The 21,654-nt window shown below is 44.9% G+C and overlaps 1 protein-coding gene across 1 annotated transcript in view; it reads left to right on the plus strand.

The window, feature by feature from the left end:
- The window catches only part of eipr1 (EARP complex and GARP complex interacting protein 1), a 62,787-nt gene that overhangs the window by 15,811 nt on the left and 25,322 nt on the right, over nt 1–21,654 (plus strand). The window lies entirely within an intron of this gene.

Below are 21,654 nucleotides of genomic sequence, written 5' to 3' on the forward strand. Positions count from 1 at the left end.
CACGCTTTGCCAATCAGCATTACAGCATATTTTTTATTTTATTTATTTATATTTCTTGCACGGCATACTTCTACATGCACCTGACTTAAAGCCAGGCGGATGTTTGAGGAGGCTGGGTGTAAATCTGACAGAAGTGAGTCACATAAGAGTGGTGAAAGTTAAACTGCTGGAGATTAACGGCTTCGGTGGGTGTTTACACGTCATTACGAGACATTTCAGAGCAGTACACAGAAATATGTGTTTAATTACACTCATCATGCTGAGCGACAACATTTCCTCCTCATTATACATATTAGGAAAATCTTTGAGGTGTATTTTTAGATTAAATCATCGAAATCTTGCAAACTGCATCCCTTTATTGCCAAAAAGGTTGTTTTATTTCCTACATTATCGGCTCTTTCAGCCTGTATAAAAGAATTAATTTATGGTTATAATGTTTGATCTTTACTGTTTGTAAAGAGTAAAATATTTAAAAGGAGTAGATTTTAAATCAAAATAAAATAAATAAATTAATTAATGTCTGCTTGTGAAATAATGGGAGCTAGGTGGATTTATTGATTAAAATGTAATAGGAAAATACGAGACATACACAGAAATGGGAAAAAATATCATATTTAAAGGTATTTTTCAGAATTATTTATTTATTTTTGTCTATATTTCAGTTGTTTTCTTTTATTTATTCATATTTTTTAGCACTTAATTTATTAGAATTAAATTATTTTTTCTTCAGTTTTTTTCTGGTTGTCTTTGTTTTCATCGTTTTGATTTAAGCGAGATAATTTTAGAAAAATGTGTTTTTAATACAAGTGGAGCCTTAAACCTTAACTTTCTTTTACTTTTTAAGGTTTTAGTAAACTGAATAAATTAACAGCTAATTACACAAAATCAAATGAAGCCGAGTCTGCAATATGAACCGCCAGTCTTTGTGTCAACTTCTTCGTCACCGTTGTTCCACCGACACGATGTTTTAAATGTATTTCTCAGAAACATTTAATCGTCCGTTCAGTCTGCTTCTCTGATATATATATATATATATATATATATATATATATATATATATATATATATATATACCAGCTATTACTCCAGAAATCTAACAAGATTTCCTTTGGACCATCTTTAACTGAAGCCACTGAGATTTCCATGAGCTGCAGGGGAAAATGACGGAGTAGAAAGCTCAGGGTTTATTAAAGGGTCAGTTTCACAAAACATAAATATTGCATTAAAAACTGGTCAAGCAAAAAACTGAGAAAATAGAAAAAACTGAAATATTGCTAAAATGTTTTTGTCTTACGACGTGTTTTTTCCAACGTGTTCATGCAGAAGTTTGTCGCAAAACATTTTTACATGTTACCAACGTTACATAGGGGGGTCACATGATCAGTTTGGACGTGACAGAAATCTTTTTAAAAATAAACTTTATATAATTGCCTGTCTTGTTAGCAAACAACAACAAATTGCAGAGTGATAAAAGGAACTAGAGGTGAGACAGAAGAAAAGTTGCGGTGAATCCTCGGCAAGAAGAGGAAAACCCAGAAACATCATCATAAACTGCAATTCTCGTTTAATCTCGTCGTTTGTAATTAAATTTTATGTGTTAAACACCGTTCAGTGGAAACGCCTGCTAATCGCAGCTGTTCTTTGTCAAAATAGCAGAAATGTTGCTTTTATTTTGAAAAGCTGTAATGCAAACGCAGCTTATAAGTGCTTTTGTTTTGGATTTTAATCACTTGTAATTGCTTCGTTACTCTTCCTTTTTTGGTCGGGAAAGCATCCGTCGGCTGGCTGCTTGTGACATTTCGCTTCAGATCGATGGTTGACGAGTTGAAGGAAGTATGTTTTTTCCACGGAGCACATGATGAAGTGGGAGCAGACCAGCACTAATGTTCCTGCTTGACATGGAGCATGTGTACTACCACACATTAACCTTGTAACCGCAGGTTATCAGCAACCCACCTATCAGCTTCTGACTGTGTGTGTGTGTGTGTGTGTGTGTGTGTGTGTGTGTGTGTGCAGGCGTTGCATTGTAAATGTGTGTGTTGTTTGTGCTTCCTGTGTTTCTGAGCTGCTTGATGAGGGAGGTCAGCATGTGTGTACGTGTGGGCTGTGCTGGAGGAATAATAATCACCTCGCTATTGATCGCCATGATAACAGCAGAGTGCTGTAGACAGAGAGAGAGAGAGAGAGAGAGACGGGGAAAGTGAGAACATATTTACAAGATGCGTATCAAAGGACCAGATAAGATAGTTGAATCATTGATATCACTCCCCGTCAGCTCCAGAACAAATTAAAGAGTTCCTGCACGCCCCGTTTTGGCCGTTCTCCTCCCGCTGTGATGTTTTGAAAGATGCAACAGTGCTGGTTTAGCCTTTGGCACAAAGGGAGGGAAGGGGCTGCAGTATGGGGCTTGTGAGAACGAACCACAGGCTCACATTTGGTACCGACTGAGCTGAAATCGTACAATTATTTTCTGAGGAGGCGTCTTCAACCAGAAGAGGGACAGACATGTCGAGGTTTTTGCTTTCAATGACTGCATGTGCTAATACAGAGTGAAATTCTGCTTTCTCCACTTAGTGGAGCGAGTACTTCAGTTCTTCAGAAGCACATGTTCGTTTTTCCCAAAAGCAGCAGAAACATGGACATCTGTCCACAAACCACATGTCCAGTGTCCTTCTGTTTAAACAAAAAGCTGTTCTTGTTGATTTGTCTCCAGATTCCGGATCCGGTGCTGAGTGAAAATGATTCATCAAGTCCGTGTCCTTCCTATACTTGTCCTTTCCACTCTGAGATTTCTCCAGACTTCATGAATCTTTTCTCAGTATCTCTGCTCTGTTGATACTGAACAGCCAAAGTTCTTTACAGTCTGTCACGTTTTTCAGCTTCTTGATCATTCTCTGCTTGGAAAGGCTACAACTTTGGTGCATGCTCCTTTTATACCCAGTCCTGACACCCTCACTAGTCAATGTAGTGATTAATTTTGGATTTATTTTTGTTTATATACAAGTACACGGTGATAAGGTAAGGTGACGGCTCTCCCTGACCCGTCACCTTATTGTGGTGGAGGGGTTTGTGCGTCCCGAAGATCCTAGCAGCTATGTTGTCGGGGGCTTTATGCCCCTGGTAGGGTCACCCATGGCAAACAGGTGTCTAGGGGAGGGACCAGACCAAGCACGGCTCATAGACCCCTATGAGGACGACCAACCTGGGCATGAATGTTCCCTCGCCCGGACGCGGGTTACCGGGACCCCCCTCTGGAGCCAGGCCTGGAGGCGGGGTACGAGAGCGAGCGTCTGGTGGCCGGGCCTTCGCCCATGGGGCCCGGTCGGGCTCAGCCCGAAAGGGTTACATGGGCCCCACCTCCCGTGGGCTCACCATCTGCGGGAGGAGCCGTAGGGGTCGGGTGCAATGTGAGCTGGGCGGCAGCAAGGGGTGGGGACCCTGGCGGTCCGATCCCCGGCTGCAGAAGCTGGCTCTAGGGACGTGGAACGTCACCTCTCTGGTGGGGAAAGGAGCCTGAGCTTGTGCGCGAGGTTGAGCGGTTCCGACTAGATATAGTTGGACTCACCTCGACGCATGGCTTGGGCTCTGGAACCAGTACCCTCGAGAGGGGCTGGACCTTCTTCCACTCTGGAGTTGCTCATGGTGAGAGGCGCCGAGCAGGTGTGGGCATTCTCATCAGCCCCCAGCTTGGTGCCTGCACGTTGGGGTTTACCCCGGTGGATGAAAGGGTAGTTTCCGTCCGCCTCCGGGTGGGGGGACGGGTCCTGACTGTTGTCTGTGCTTATGCACCGAACAGCAGTTCAGAGTACCCACCCTTTCTGGGGTCCTTGGAGGGAGTGCTGGAGGGTGCTCCTTCTGGGGACTCTATTGTTCTGCTGGGGGACTTCAATGCTCACGTGGGCAATGACAGTGAGACCTGGAGGGGAGTGATTGGGAGGCATGGTCCCCCCCCTCTGAACCCAAATGGTGTTTTGTTATTGGACTTCTGTGCTCGTCATGGATTGTCTATAACGAACACCATGTTCCAGCATAAGAGTGTCCATATGTACACCTGGCATCAGGATTCCCTGGGCCGCAGTTCGATGATCGACTTTGTAGTCGTATCGTCGGACCTGCGGCCACATGCCTTGGACACTCGGGTGAAGAGGGGGGCGGAGCTGTCAACTGATCACCACCTGGTGGTGAGTTGGCTCAGATGGTGGGGGAGGAAGCCGGTCAGAGCTGGCAGGCCCAAACGTGTTGTGAGGGTCTGCTGGGAACGTCTGGCTGAGTCCCCTGTCAGAGTGAGCTTCAACTCCCACCTTCAGCAGAGCTTCGAACATGTCCCGAGTGAGGCGGGGGACATTGAGTCCGAATGGGCTGTGTTCCGTGCCTCTATTGCTGAGGCGGCCGGCCGGAGCTGTGGCTGTAAGGTCGTTGGTGCCTGTCGTGGCGGTAATCCCAGGACTCGTTGGTGGACACCAGTAGTGAGGGATGTCGTCAAGCTGAAGAAGGAGTCCTATCGGGCCTTCTTGGCCTGTGGGACTCTGGAGGCAGCTGATGGGTACCGACGGGCTAAGCGGCATGCGGCTTCGGCTGTTGCCGAGGCAAAAATTCGGGCATGGGAGGAGTTTGGCGAGGCCATGGAGAAAGACTTCCGGACGGCTTCGAGGAGATTCTGGTCCACCATCCGGCGGCTCAGGAGGGGGAAGCAGTGCTCCGTCAATACTGTGTACAGTGGAGATGGGGAGCTGCTGACCTCAACTCGGGACGTTGTGGGTCGGTGGAGGGAATACTTCAAAGACCTCCTCAATCCTACCAACACGTCTTCCCATGAGGGAGCAGAGCTGGTGGACTCAGGGGTGGACTCTCCTATCTCTGGGGCTGAAGTCGCTGAGGTGGTCAAAAAGCTCCTTGGCGGCAAGGCCCCGGGGGTGGATGAGATCCGCCCAGAGTTCCTTAAGGCTCTGGATGCTATGGGGCTGTCCTGGCTGACACGCCTCTGCAGCATCGCGTGGACATCGGGGGCAGTACCGCTGGATTGGCAGACTGGGGTGGTGGTCCCCCTTTTTAAGAAGGGGGACCGGAGGGTGTGTTCCAATTACAGGGGAATCACACTCCTCAGCCTCCCTGGTAAGGTCTATTCAGGGGTCCTGGAGAGGAGGGTCCGCCGGATAGTCGAATCCCGGATTGAGGAGGAGCAGTGTGGTTTTCGTCCTGGTCGCGGAACAGTGGACCAGCTCTATACCCTCTCTGGGGTCCTGGAGGGGGCATGGGAGTTTGCCCAACCAGTCTACATGTGCTTTGTGGACCTGGAGAAGGCATTCGACCGTGTCCCCCGGGGGCTCCTGTGGGGGGTACTCCGGGAGTATGGGGTACCGGACCCCTTTGTACGAGCTGTTCGGTCCCTGTACGACAGGTGTCAGAGCTTGGTCCGCATTGCCGGTAGTAAGTCGGATTCGTTTCCGGTGAGGGTTGGACTCCGCCAAGGCTGCCCTTTATCACCGATTCTGTTCATAACTTATATGGACAGAATTTCTAGGCACAGCCGAGGTGTTGAGGGGATCCGACTTGGTGGCCTCAGGATTGGGTCCCTGCTTTTTGCAGATGACGTGGTCCTGTTGGCTTCATCTGGTCGTGATCTCCAGCTCTCGCTTGAGCGATTCGCGGCCGAGTGTGAAGCGGCTGGGATGAGAATCAGCACCTCAAAATCTGAGACCATGGTCCTCAGCCGGAATAGGGTGGTTTGCCCTCTCTGGGTCGGGAGTCAGGTCCTGCCTCAAGTGGAGGAGTTTAAATATCTCGGGGTCTTGTTCACGAGTGAGGGAAGGATGGAGCGCGAGATCGACAGACGGATCGGTGCGGCGTCTGCAGTAATGCGGGCTCTGCACCGGTCTGTCGTGGTGAAGAAGGAGCTGAGCCAGAAGGCGAAGCTCTCGATTTATCAGTCGATCTACGTTCCTACCCTCACCTATGGTCATGAGCTGTGGGTCGTGACCAAAAGAACGAGATCTCGTATACAGGCGGCTGAAATGAGTTTCCTCCGCAGGGTGGCCAGGCTCTCCCTTAGAGATAGGGTGAGGAGCTCGGTCATCCGGGAGGGGCTCAGAGTAGAGCCGCTGCTCCTTCGCATCGAGAGGAACCAGTTGAGGTGGCTCGGGCATCTGGTCAGGATGCCTCCTGGACGCCTCCCTGGTGAGGTGTTCCAGGCACGTCCCTCTGGGAGGAGACCCCGGGGAAGACCCAGGACACGCTGGAGGGATTATATCTCTCGGCTGCTTGGGAACGCCTCGGGATCCCCCCCGCAGAGTTGGCAAATGTGGCTGGGGAGAGGAAGTCTGGGCTTCCCTGCTTAGGCTGCTGCCTCCGCGACCCAACCCCGGATAAGCGGCAGAAGATGGATGGATGGATGAACAAGTACAGTAAAGTCAGGATGCTGTGTAAACTGTAAATAGACACAGAATACAACAGTTGAAAAATCAAATCAACCCAGATGTTAAAACTGCAGTTCCCCCCTTATCCACTAGGGCAGCGGTTCTCAACCTTTTTGTAACACAGGACCCCTTGTAAAATATGTTTTCAACCAAGTACCCCCTAACCACAGCTAAATATTTTTAGTTAAGAAAACACATGAAATACATCACTTTGTCATTTGTGTTTGGTCTCTTAAACTTTTGTTTGCGTTGTCATGGCAACGGTGACTGACGGATGTGATTTGGCTCATAACAGCTGGGGTTCAATTCAAGTCAGAATGTGGGATTTTAGGAGGAAAGAAATTATGTAAATCTAAATGTAAATTCAGTTTGTAAATGTAAAGTTACATTTTTTGAAATATACTAAATATTGTTATGTTATATTTATATTATTTTATTTAAGGATGGTTAACATAAAAGATGTTTCCAAATAATTCCAAGTACCCCCTGGAATGCCTTTAAGTACCCCCAGGGCTACACGTACCCCTATTTGAGAAACAGTGCATTAGGGGGTTCCAAAGGGAGTCATTATTTTATAACTTACATGTTTAGATGTTATTTCATCTCCAAATTCAGCATAAAATAGCGGCGTATCTTTCTGAGTGACAGGAGTCTGATATTTGGTTGCAAGAAGGCGGAGTGTAGCACAACCGCAGTTTTTAGCCACATTAACTTGAGCCTGCCAACTGTGGGTAGCTTTGAACTGATGGTTGTCAATTATCCACCATCACACTCACAGCCCCTGTTTTCAGCTCCACCTCTTTGCACATTTTTGTATTTTCTGGGAGAGACGGCACACATGATTCTACCAAGATGGTGACGCTTGGAACCGCCCAATGAGCTTCAATTCAACTCTTCAGAAACCTACAGTGACGTCACAGAGGTTTCGTCCATTTTTTATATCCAGCGTGTTTTATCACTGCACCAATCTGAAGTTGTTTCCTGACATCTGGCTGCACATTTCTTAAAGATATTTTGTCCTGTTAAGTACAACTAATGTCATGTAAGGCCGTTAACCTGATGTTAGCATGAAGCTACGTAGCAGTGCTAATCTAATTTTATGCTAGCACTAGATTAGTATTAAGATAATGTGGGGAAACCATGTCATATATATTTAGTGCATGTATTTATTGATGACACATCAACTCAGTTAATCAAGAATATTACGTTGTAGCTGAGAATAAACTGTTCTGATGCTCAAAGATTAGGTTAGCGCTGACTAAGCTAGTTCTTCATGATCTAGTTTCATTCAAACAGGAGACCAGCTGGCTTTAAAGTAGCTACAGCATGAGAACGTGGAGAAATCTGGAATCAGATTTACTTTGTAAAGGAAGATATAAGAACAAAGACAAAGGGAGATATTTCTCACTTTTTTTTTAGTAAAAGGAAGCACACAGATCAGGCTAAGATCCTAGACCAGGGCTACTCAATTAGATATTCAGGTGGGCCAGATTTTCAGAAGAGTCAGTAAATAAAGTAAGGGAAAATAATTCATTAAAAATAAATTTAAAAAAAAAAACATTTATATTTAGAAAAATAAGTAGTTTATTAATTTTTCTATTTTAAATTCAGTCCCACATGACAAGGGCAAATTCACAAAATAAAATAATGAAAATTTCTCCTAACTTTTAACATAAAAAGGTCATATCAAACTAAACCTCTCGATGTGGTGCCTCCTCACATGATAATCTTTAAACACCGACAACCATCGGTGTTTCAGCTAGGGGTGTGTATTGGCAAGAATCTGGCGATACAATATGTATCACAATATGGCCAAACTATACAATATGTAGCGATATATCAGGATACTATAAGCTGCAGCTATACTATGTTGCATGCTTAACGTCAACTTACTGAAAGAGAAAAGAGGATCTACATTTCACTGCAGAATAAATAAAAACACTTTTCTTTACGTACAAGATGAATAAAAAAAATTAAAATCTGCCTCATCAGTAAACATCAGTGTCAATGTAATATTGTGACACAATACTAGGGCTTTGACCATATGCTTTTGCCCCGATTAGATTCGATTCTGATTTTTTTGGTGCCAGTTTGATTTGAATTGCAATTTTCACAACTCTTTGATTTTGCTGATTTTTTTAGAAAAAGTGTAGAAAGCTTATTTTTTATTCATCATTTTTCTTGATTTCAATTCGAAAAAGAAAAACACAGTAGCCAAACAATCATTAAAATTTTTTATAATGGATTATTTTTATTTATTTGAAAAAAAAGGGAAAAAAAATCTATTTCAAAATTGTCAAGCAAAAAATCCTGATATTCAAATTTTTTTATTTGATTTTCCCACCCCTACACAATATATTGCCATATTTTGATATATCGATATTTTCTTACATGCTTAGAAGCTCCCAACGTGGAGCTAACCACACAAGTTCCAGTCCACCTCCACCAAGTAATAAACCCGATCTGACCCCCTTTTACCACATGAAGCTCGACATACTGCACCGCAAAACAACAAACTTACCCTTATAGAGACTTTTTGATCCAGATTATGAATGTAAAGACATTTATTTCTCATGTTTCTGTAACGTGGTCGGTGATCACAGCAGTGGATGTGTGTTGGTGTTGCATTTCCTTACAGATGGATGTTGATGGTGTTGTCCACCCTCAGGCCTCTGCATGTAGAAACGTCCAGCTCGGCCCCTGCTAGCCGTCTGACTGCAGTGCTGCAGAATGCCAACAAAAATAACAAAAGAAGGAGAAGTCTAGAAAAATTTCATGTCCAGACTCCACAAGCAAACCCGAGGTTTCTGATCCTCAAACGTTGGAGTAGCTTCAGGTGATGCTTGGCTTTGTGGCTTCCTCATCTGTCTGTTTTGGAGATTAACTGATTAAATCTCTGGATCCTGCTTCGCTCCCTCAGTCCAAGGTTTAAGACAGATGCAGACAGCAGCCAAGAGAGCTGGGTTTTGTCTGCCCAACGTGTGTGTGTGTGTGTGTGTGTGTGTGTGTATGCCTATCCGTGCACATGTGTGAAGTGGAAAGTTTTCCCGTGTGAATGATCGATGTGTGTCTGTTCGAGCGGCTTGTTTTGGACCAGCGTGCATGCCAGCGTTTGCTTACCTTACTCGTTTTGTGTGTGTGTCCGTACGTAAATACACACCGCTTGTCCGTTCGTACGTCTGTGTGCCCAGTCGGTGTGGCAGCCGCATGACGGCACGCTCTCAGCACGCTCCGCTGCCTTCTCAGATGACCTTTGAGGTGTCCCTTCACACCTGCAAACACAAAAAGGCATACATGGGAGAGCACACACTCCTCTCTCCTCCAACACACACAGTGCTGCCGCTTGTCAACCAAACCTGGCTGCCACGCTCAGAAATCTGCAGCCCAGCGGTGGCAGACGCCTTCAGTTAGTTATCCAACCCCCTGGAGAGGAACAAGGGATCCACAGCATCCCGTCTGCCACACACACACACACACACACACACACACACACACTGCAGTAAAATAACAAAGATAACACAGCTTATAAAACATATATGGATCTTGTTCTACTTTGTACTGATGTAAAATGCAGCATTATGTAAATTATGGAATACTGTGCTCCATACTGGGGACTGAGAGCAGTGATTTATGGGAAATCCTGACATATTTTCATTTTTCCCAGCATGTTCTGACTTTATACCAAACTCAGAGACGCTGTTGTGATTTTCAGGTTAGGTCTGTTTCATTAATGTATTTTTGAAAGCTCTTTAAGTTATGACATTTATGAGTAAGAACTCTGCAGCATTTTGAAAAGTTTGTGGTGAACTGGTGGTGTTTGGGTTTCCATTTACCTGCTACGATCGTCAGAGATGTAATTACAAGTGTATGATTATTATGTGCTAATTAATTCACCAACAGTGTGAAGGTGTAGAATCACATGAATCACACTTTTAATCAACATTACACAGGTGAGAAGGGTCTGGTTGCAGAGCTCCGCTGTGGGGGAGGGGGGGGGGGGGGGGGGGCTGGTGGGGCCACCTCCACCGCGGGGCAGGAAGTAACGAGGTCTCCTGCACCCACCCAACGCCGCCTGGGAGGAGACGAGATGTAGAAGAAGAAGTCAGACATCATGATAAACTCTGACATCGATATGAAACCTAAACCGTGTGAAGTAGATTGTCACCATGGTGACAAAGTAAACAAAAGCAACAAAACATAAATATGAGATTAACAATTAGAAACTTCTTTTGATTAGAAGTTTGCTTTGTTTGGGGTTCTGTGAACGCATCATCAAAATTTCATTTGGATCAAAGGAGCCGGTCCACCCACACCGCCAGGATCCGGTCCACCCACACCGCCAGGATCTGGTCCACCAGCACACACCATGTTCTGATCCACCCAAACAGATCTGCTCCACCCACACCACCTTAATCTCATCCACCAGGACCTGTAGGTCACCGTCATTGTAACATCTCATAAACAGAAGGATTAGGCTAATATGAACTCAATAAAAAAACAAAATACAATGTCAACACATAGCATCCAGCCCTACATGTTGGAACCTGAATCAGAGCCTGAAAACGAAGTGGAAAACAGCAACCCACAGCAACGAATGCAGCAGGATGTCTCTCTTTGGTAAACTCACCAGCCATCGTTGGAAATAACTTTATCCCACGTTTTCCACCCGCCTGATGTATTTGTACATGCCCTTGTTAACCAGTAGAAGTTAACCAATCACCGAACCTTATCCCCCGGGACGTCACAAGGATTTCCACGTAGAAAAAACTCTTTAAAACCACGCGTTTTTCGTTGCCATGGAAACCGAACGGAGAGAGTGCTGGAAGTCAAACTCAAACTCAAACATGCGTTTAGGTGATAAAAAACAGTGCCGTTCACATGTCTGATGAGGATTCAACACTGTAACACTGTAGAAAGCTCAGAAAACTCCAAATACCATCATAGGAACCCTTTAAGCAGCAAACTCTTCCTCAGCTGCTCGTCATCACTTCTCCTGGGACACCGCCCGGCTGCCGGTAAAGGAGCGGACCCTGAAACCTCACTCGCCGCTTACTTCCTGTTTAGATTGATTGTATAAAGGAGAGAAAAAACTTCCACTGTGGCTTTTGTGTTGCTGTGAGACTTCAGGGCCATCGTACACCATGACAAAACACGACAAAACAAGAGAAAACACGTCAAACACAACAAAACAAGAGAAAACACGACAAAACATGACAAAACACGACAAAACGTGACGAAACACGACAAAACAAGAGAAAACATGACAAAACAAGACAAAACACGACAAAACAAGAGAAAACACGTCAAACACAACAAAACAAGAGAAAACACGACAAAACGTGACGAAACAAGAGAAAACATGACAAAACACAACAAAACAGGACGAAACACAACAAAACACGACAAAACAAGAGAAAACACAACAAAACATGACAAAACACGACAAAATGTGACGAAACACGACGAAACAAGAGAAAACATGACAAAACACAACAAAACAGGACGAAACACAACAAAACAAGAGAAAACACAACAAAACAAGAGAAAACAGGACAAAACAAGAGAAAACACGTCAAAACACAACAAAACAAGAGAAAACACGACAAAACACAACAAAACAGGACGAAACACGACGAAACACAACAAAACAAGAGAAAACACAACAAAACAAGAGAAAACAGGACAAAACAAGAGAAAACACGTCAAAACACAACAAAACAAGAGAAAACACGACAAAACACAACAAAACACGACGAAACACAACAAAACACGAAAAAACACAACAAAACAAGAGAAAACACAACAAAACACGAAAAAACACAAAACGAGAAAACACGACAAAACAAGAGAAAACACGTCAAAACACGACAAAACAAGAGAAAACACGACAAAACAAGAGAAAACACAACAAAACAAGAAAAAACACGTCAAAACACAACAAAACAAGAGAAAACACAACAAAACAAGAAAAAACACGTCAAAACACAACAAAACAAGAAAAAACACGTCAAAACACAACAAAACAAGAGAAAACACAACAAAACAAGAAAAAAACACGTCAAAACACAACAAAACAAGAGAAAACACAACAAAACAAGAAAAAACACGTCAAAACACAACAAAACAAGAGAAATCATGACAAAACGAGAAAACACAACAAAACAAGAGAAATCACGACAAAACGAGAAAACACAACAAAACAAGAGAAAACACAACAAAACACAATAACACGACAAAACAAGAGAAAACGCAACAAAACACGACAAATGAAGAAAGGTAACCAAGACGTCCCATTTCAACGACTGTGTGAAGAATAAATAAATCCTTCATATTAAATCTGGATTTCTCTCAGAGAAACCAGATAAACCCGCTACCTGGACTTAGACTGCAGGACCTCTACCTGGACTTAGACTGCAGGACCGCTACCTGGACTTAGACTGCAGGACCGCTACCTGGACTTAGACTGCAGGACCTCTACCTGGACTTAGACTGCAGGACCGCTACCTGGACTTAGACTGCAGGACCTCTACCTGGACTTAGACTGCAGGACCGCTACCTGGACTTAGACTGCAGGACCGCTACCTGGACTTAGACTGCAGGACTGCTACCTGGACTTAGACTGCAGGACCGCTACCTGGACTTAGACTGCAGGACCGCTACTTGGACTTAGACTGCAGGACCGCTACCTGGACTTAGACTGCAGGACCGCTACCTGGACTTAGACTGCAGGACCTCTACCTGGACTTAGACTGCAGGACCGCTACCTGGACTTAGACTGCAGGACCTCTACCTGGACTTAGACTGCAGGACTGCTACCTGGACTTAGACTGCAGGACCGCTACCTGGACTTAGACTGCAGGACCGCTACCTGGACTTAGACTGCAGGACCGCTACCTGGACTTAGACTGCAGGACCGCTACCTGGACTTAGACTGCAGGACCGCTACCTGGACTTAGACTGCAGGACCTCTACCTGGACTTAGACTGCAGGACCTCTACCTGGACTTAGACTGCAGGACCTCTACCTGGACTTAGACTGCAGGACCGCTACCTGGACTTAGACTGCAGGACCGCTACCTGGACTTAGACTGCAGGACCGCTACCTGGACTTAGACTGCAGGACCGCTACCTGGACTTAGACTGCAGGACCGCTACCTGGACTTAGACTGCAGGACCTCTACCTGGACTTAGACTGCAGGACCGCTACCTGGACTTAGACTGCAGGACCTCTACCTGGACTTAGACTGCAGGACCTCTACCTGGACTTAGACTGCAGGACCGCTACCTGGACTTAGACTGCAGGACCGCTACCTGGACTTAGACTGCAGGACCTCTACCTGGACTTAGACTGCAGGACCTCTACCTGGACTTAGACTGCAGGACCGCTACCTGGACTTAGACTGCAGGACCGCTACCTGGACTTAGACTGCAGGACCGCTACCTGGACTTAGACTGCAGGACCTCTACCTGGACTTAGACTGCAGGACCGCTACCTGGACTTAGACTGCAGGACCTCTACCTGGACTTAGACTGCAGGACCTCTACCTGGACTTAGACTGCAGGACCTCTACCTGGACTTAGACTGCAGGACCGCTACCTGGACTTAGACTGCAGGACCGCTACCTGGACTTAGACTGCAGGACCGCTACCTGGACTTAGACTGCAGGACCGCTACCTGGACTTAGACTGCAGGACCGCTACCTGGACTTAGACTGCAGGACCGCTACCTGGACTTAGACTGCAGGACCGCTACCTGGACTTAGACTGCAGGACCGCTACCTGGACTTAGACTGCAGGACCGCTACCTGGACTTAGACCAGCTCGTCTTCTGGCAGAATAACTTCTGTTTGACACACAAACTCTGCAACAATAAACAGAAGCGACAAACAGGCCAAACTTTTCTGTGTCGGAGCAGAAACTATGATGTCAGTAACTTCTTCATGTCTTCACGGAGAAAAGATGAAGAAATGAGTCTTGTGTTAGCCTGAGAGGAACCGACTGTGTGCCGTTCCTGGCACACCGGGGTGCTCTGAGCCTTTGAATAATATTAGGCTCGCTAACAGGCATGTAGCACTAGCCACTGGCTGCATAGCTCTGCCTTCCGTGTGTGTGTGTGTGTGTGTGTGTGCAGGAGACGGAGAAATGTTTGTTGCTGGTGGGTTTTCCACATTTCCCTGAATTCCCTCTTGGATCCACAGTCCACAGTGAGGGGTGACACACACACACACACACACACACACAGTGAGCTGTGTAATAGCTGTCAGGCCTGCAGCCATACCATGCACTGCAGGGTGCATACTGAAAAGCAGTGCAGTGTTGCAGTGAAGCATGGATTCTCTCCACCTTTCCTCTGGAGTGTGTGTGGGTGTGTGAATATGTTTGTGAGACACGACGACGGTGAGATGATTGATGGTTGTGCTATTTGTTCCTTCAGCGTCCGGGTTAAAAGCCAGCTGTCTGTCTGGTAGAAAGAACCACATCTGAACATCATTAAAACTTCTCGTCCGGACAGAAAACAGAGACCGCGAGGCTTTTAAAAGGACACCTGAGGTGAACTCAGAAGCCTCTCCATCATATTTTATTCACATATTCAGATGTAGCTGTTGCTCAGAAAGCGTCTCCTCTGAAAAGGACCAGACGTCACATGGAAACGAGGCCTTTATGCACACGACATCAGCTGTTTTGTAGAACTTGTAGACTTCCATATGCTGCTGTTGACTCTGGGATGACCTTCTGAACCCTGCTACTGTCAAATCGATCTTCCGTAACCTTTTCATGTGCTCCAAGTCCCTCCTCCCCCCATGGAGCGCACGAATCAGGCGTCTGACTGTAACTCTGGCTGCAGCGTGGTCGAGACCTGGCGCAGACCTTGACATCAGAGTAAAAATGAACAAGAATAGCTTGTTTTTTTCAGAAAATGGAGTTTACAGTTATAAAAGTGAAATCTCAGGATTTTTTTTGCTTGTTTCTAGTTTGAAAATATCAGTGATGTTCAACATTTTATCAGTTTGACGTGGCGAACTTTACGATCGCTGAGTGTGTAGCCTTTGTTTTTTTTTAAAACAAACTCTTAGCAGCTGCAGCGCTAATGCAATAAAAAAGGACTAATGCACCATTTCTGCCCCTTTACACACCTAAATAGAGACGTCTGTTTCGAGCGTTGTCATACGTTGCTGCCCTCGTACGTCCATTCGGCCTTTACTTTGCCATAGTTAAACCAGATCGTCCACTAGGGGGCAGTGCTGAGTTCAGAGTTATGATGGGGTGCTAGCCATAGACATCACAAAAACGTAGACGTCTCGTTGAGCGCTGGAGAGTGAACCATCGTCGTCTCTACTTTCGAGTCTTGCTTCAGAGTCAACGTAGTTTCCCCACCTAACTGTTTTCTGTGGAACAAAGCATACATATAACACACAAACAAAACACTTTTCTACATAACTGGTTTATAAATAATGTTAACACGGTGAATAATCTACTAAATTCCAATGATAAATTTTACTCCTATGAGGTGTTAATGGAAAAATATGATATTGATGCTTCACAAAGAGAGTTTTACATGGTGGCATAATTACCTACGCCATGGAGGTTTGTTTTTACTGGCTTTATCTGTTTGTCTGTTTGTGTTTAAGAAAACTAAAGTTCTGGACGGATTTTCATGAAATTTTCAGGACTTGTTGGAAACAAGAAAAGGAAGAACTGGTTTAATCTTGGTGGTGATCCGGATCACTGTTTGGATCCAGGAACTTTTTAAACACCTTAGCGGAGATTTACGCTCTCCGACTGTTTTCCCGGGTAACTTCTGAATTCCACATTTTCTATACAATACTTAATTTTCAGACTTTATAAAACTGTATCTCTATATTGATAAATTGATAAATGTAAATGAAAGAAAGAGTCAACTGTAGTCAAGAGAAAGCAGCAACAATTCCCGTATTTTATTCAGCATATGGTTGCAATAACCGGCACATTATTGAAAGCAGATTGTATGGAATTACATTTCACTATGTTGAATCATAATTTATTTAACCAGATGAAAATAGACAAATTCAAATTTATCAATAAACATTTAAACATGTGAGTATTAAATTCATTAATAGATTTATTTATATTGTACCGACCTTATGTCTTAGTTAAATAGTATTAAAAAATATTTAAGCATAAAAGCACGTCGTTTTTAATGTTTTACAGTGATCTGTATCATAACAATATCTCTGCCCTTTGTAAAAAACCAAACTGGGAGAAAAATCGGGTAAAAATTTGTGAAGTTATTGTTGTGGTTACAAATAAATGCATTAGAGGCGCATGGAGACCCATCCATGATGGCGGCGTGATGAGACGTCAGCTTGTGTAGACAGCGTGATACGATGCGGCGTCTATCTATATATGATGTCTATGGTGTTAGCGGTAATGCACTACTATATAGTCCAGAAACACCAGAAGAAGAAGAAGAAAACCCAGAAGTTTTTTGTTCTTAACTTCTTCAGGCGCTTTCTGTTTGGTGGTTTCTTCTTCTGTGGTTTGTTACTTTTGCTGGTTGCGTGTCAGCGGTACAACTCAACCTCATGATTTCCGGTGGAATTGCTCCGATTTCTGCATGAAGCCCCTTTAAAACAGACCATATTACGCACGTAAGCGACGCAGGAGACAAACGAAAGTCTCCGTCTTCTGCCAAAGATTAAAACTGTAGTTCCTGGTTGTTGCCCTGCCATGGTGGTAACTCTGCCCTGTTACACCCAGTCTAGGGGTTCCTGAACGCAACACGTAACACCATCCTTCAAACTGACTCAAACTGGCTCACGGGGGAAGGTTTAAACAAAACAATCATGTTTTATTTCCAACTGAAAATGGACTTATTTAAAAGCAAATCAGTGATAACGTGTTTAAAGTAACTTTAAAGTGAGCGAGAGCCAAAATAACAAAAAAAAAAAAAAAAAACCTACGCTCAATTAAACTTACCTGAAGAAACAAGAACAGCTTCTTACCGCCCTGACTAACATGAACAGGAGGAAACTCAAACTGAATGGCAGCTGCTGTCCAACAATACTCTGAACATCAAATCAGGCTTGTCGTCCTTCTTCCTTATATACCTGAGCCGGAAGCAAAACAGCCAATCACGCCCCGACCCCCCTCCTCAGGCAGCCAGAGTTTACACAAAATAAAATGTACACACACAACATAACAACGTCAGTCATAACAGCTCTCTTTCACACCAATGTCCTGCTAAACGTTCAGATCAGATTCTCCCTCTCTGATTGGCTGCTGAGGCTCCTGCTGGTTGTCCATCAGCTTTGTTAAAGAACTGAGGTCCGTCTAAAACCCGGAAGGGTCCGTCTAAAACATTCAGGGGGCGTCTAAAACCCAGAGGGGTCCGTCTAAAACCCGGAGGAGTCCGTCTAAAACCTTCAGGGGTCCATCTAAAACCCGGAGGGGTCCTTCTAAAACCCGGAAGGGTCCGTCTAAAACATTCAGGGTCCGTCTAAAACCCGGAGGGGTCCGTCTAAAACCCGGAGGGGACGGTCTAAAACATTCAGGGTCCGTCTAAAACCCGGAGGGGTCCTTCTAAAACCCGGAAGGGTCCGTCTAAAACATTCAGGGTCCGTCTAAAACCCGGAGGGGTCCGTCTAAAACCCGGAGGGGACGGTCTAAAACATTCAGGGTCCGTCTAAAACCCAGAGGGGTCCGTCTAAAACCCAGAGGGGACGGTCTAAAACATTCAGGGGGCGTCTAAAACCCAGAGGGGTCCTTCTAAAACCCGGAAGGGTCCGTCTAAAACATTCAGGGGGCGTCTAAAACCCGGAAGGGTCCGTATTAAACCCAGAGGGGTCCGTCTAAAACCCAGAGGGGACGGTCTAAAACATTCAGGGTCCGTCTAAAACATTCAGGGGGCGTCTAAAACCCGGAGGGGTCCGTCTAAAACCCGGAGGGGTCCTTCTAAAACCCGGAGGGGTCCGTCTAAAACCCGGAGGGGTCCTTCTAAAACCCGGAGGGTTTAGATTTTCCCCTCTTTGCTCTTAGGAGCAGGTTTGCAAAGAATCGGGTTAAACATGTAAAATCTGTAGGGCAGTGCCCCTGAAGGACTGGATTTGGCCCGATAAGGAGGAACGGCATCCAACTGAGCTCTTATATCAATAATTATGGATAAATTTCCAGCGTGAGTCTAGTTGTGCTGTTAAAAGGGTTGTTTCCGCTCTCCACTGTCTGCTGCTGCCCTGCTGATCATGGCTGAATTGGATTACAACTGGACCGCTACTTGTACTAAACGTATTTATTTTCTCAATCGGACGCCTGGAGTCGGCGTTTTATAGATAAACCGAAACGCACAATGATCTTCGGCTGGCTTTCGGAAGTAGATGCAGAACTGTGAGCATAAAGATTAGAGCAGGTAAACCTGTTGTTTGATCCACATTTTACACTCCAGCGTTCATCTTTTGCGTTTTGGAGAATGTCCGTCTTACAGAAACCACATCAACGTTGGAAAAAATCAAACAAACCTGCTCTATTTGGTTTACGTTGCTAAGCAACGGTTTGATGCTTAAAGATGGAGAAGCAGCTTCTTCTGGAAGTTGACGCTCAGTTATTATTTTTCCTGTCAACTCTTTGTGCTACCCATCATGATCTCCCAGATCATTTATGTATGCCGCTTCATGTAATGATCCCTTACTTTCATGCATGGACAGGTCCCCCCCCCCCCACCTGCCAGCCCACCTTCCTCCCATCTATCTTTCTCTGCCAGCTCCATCTCAAAGCCGAGCTTTAATTTTGATCAGCGATGAAATGATTGCTCTCCTTTTTCAATTTTTCTTTTCTCCCCCCCACCCTCCCCTCCCTGAGCCGTTGCCATAGAAACAGAGGTGAGTGTGCTCGCAGGACGGGGGGTTTGTGTGTTGCTGTGAGCGTCGTGTTCCAGTCGATCCTCTCAGCAGAGAGATTTATCACCCAGACTTAGTTTGGAGGGTGTGAGGAAGAAACGTGTCTCACACACCTTCAGCTACTTCTGTATTTACACACAGAAATAGTAATTCAGGGTGTGTGTTTTCCCTGTTTTATGTTTTTATCTGCGTACGCCCAACAGTGTGTGTAATAGGTCCCCTGTCCCCTCATCAGCCCCCATCACACACCCTCTAGCTGGCTGGATGACTTTAGATTGAGTGTGTTTGGTGGCTTAGGCCGACCACAACTCTAATCCTCTGCACTCAAACAAACATAAACACACACTTGCACACGGACATGGAGTCCCAGGTCTCTCTGCTATTAGTCGAGGGACTTTATGCATGTGTGTGTGTGTGTGTGCTCGGAAGGGGGATTGCTCAGAGACACAAGAGGGGGAACGAGCGAAACTAACCCAATTTCCTGCTCCATTTCCTTTTCACGCGGTGGGTGCGTCCCATTCCACAGCGGGCCGGGCTGAACAGCAGCCACCCTACAGCCCGAGGTCACGCCTTTTACCCCCGAGTCACACTCAGGAGAGGGAGGGAGCGCTGTAAATAATCAAGATGCCCAGGCTCAAAATTACACGCACAATTTTCTGTTTCAAGTGAAATTGAAGTTCATGAAAAGCTCCAGGTGGATTTGGGTTTGAACGCTGCTCTTCGATAAGATTTCCGTCCAGGTTCCCTGTTTTTATTTTGTAGGTAACCCGTGTGTTCATTCCTTCTTTTAGTCTGTTTCTTAGTTTTGCTCCTTGGTTGTCTCACTAGTTTCATCAGACTTCATGGATAAATACATCTGAATATTATCCACATAATAGATTAGATACCACGGTATCTAATCTATTACTGGTTCAAGTACTGGTTCAAGTACAGAACCCTGAGGGACTCCAGAACTCATCATTTACATTAACAAACTGGAATTTATCAGATATGTTTGACTTAAACCAGCCTAATGCACTGTCACCAGCTCCTTAGTTAAGAAAGTAGATATTGTCTGTTCTTTAAGTCGCTAGAAGTCGCTAAATGACGTCATCACCTGATTTGGAGAATTGGCCACTTGCTTGTAATGTAATGAACGTAGTAATAGAAACAAAAGGTGACTCAAAACCACGCTAAATATGGTTAGTACTATGAATGAACTCTTTTCTGTTGGTTATTGCTTTTTATTTCAACATCAAAATAGGCTATCACTTTGAAAAATAACTTTTAATACCTTTAGACCATTTGTCCTCCATTGTTAAATATTAGAATATCAAATATCACATTTAACCAAAGGACTGTAATGTTTTGTGGAATTGCTAGTTGCATGTCCAACCCTCCTCCTTTATCCGGGCTTGGGACCAGCAAAGCAATTTTTTTATTTTTTTATTTATTTTTTTTTAATAATCGCGGAATTTAGCATAGAAGTCAGCCTTACAATACAGGCAGTATGCCCTCATATCATCTCCAATAAACTGCTTCAACCCTCCTTTTAATTTGGGATTTGATACCCACTACCTTCAGTACTTTATAGTATACAGTTAAGATTCAGACATGATGAGCTAGATAAATGTTAAGCTTGTGTCACACACACAGTGGACGAGGTGAGTGACTAATTATTTTAGCGTGATAGTGAAAAAATTTTGCAATTTACATCCCACTTTGTAATCCAGGGCGGGTTTACCGGCGGACTTGTACATGCATTATTAATCTGACTGTGTACATTGAGTCGTATAGGTCCTCTCTGCTCCTGACTGCCTGCAGCCGGAGCTGACTGAGACTGGCCGCCAGGTGCTTTAGGACGGGAGAGGCTCCCACTGCTCGTTCCTGACAGTAGCTGCAGAACAATATGTGCCTTCAAGTCAGTCGCCAAAATACCAGAAAAGTCTCCAATAACTCCAGTAAAAGTCGCTAGATTTGTCGCTAGTCGCTTTTAACAAAAAGTGTTGCCAAGGGGGGTTGGAAAGTCGCCAGATATAGTGAGAAGTCGCTGAGTTGGCAACAGTAGCCTAATGCAGTTCCTATAATACCAATGACTCTGTAACAGAACGTTGTGATCAGTGTTGTCAAATTGCAGCACTGTCTTCTATAAAGTTCATCATAATTCACAAGTCCAGTCATAGCTGTAAATATTAAAGCTGAAATGAAGCTTTAAGTGACAGCTGAGTTACCCCACGGATGTTCATACTGACCTCGGGTTCTGAGGTTTGGTGTCCACATCCACCCACCTCCATAGGGGCGGAGTCACCTAAATGGCTTCCAGTTCCCAGTTGAAGGTCTATATGATGAATATCTATTGTAGAATGTCGGACTCTGGAGAGAAGTTTGGACTGC

This window comes from Telmatherina bonti (assembly GCF_933228915.1).
Source record: "Telmatherina bonti genome assembly, chromosome: 22".
Classification (NCBI taxonomy): Eukaryota; Metazoa; Chordata; class Actinopteri; order Atheriniformes; family Telmatherinidae; genus Telmatherina; species Telmatherina bonti.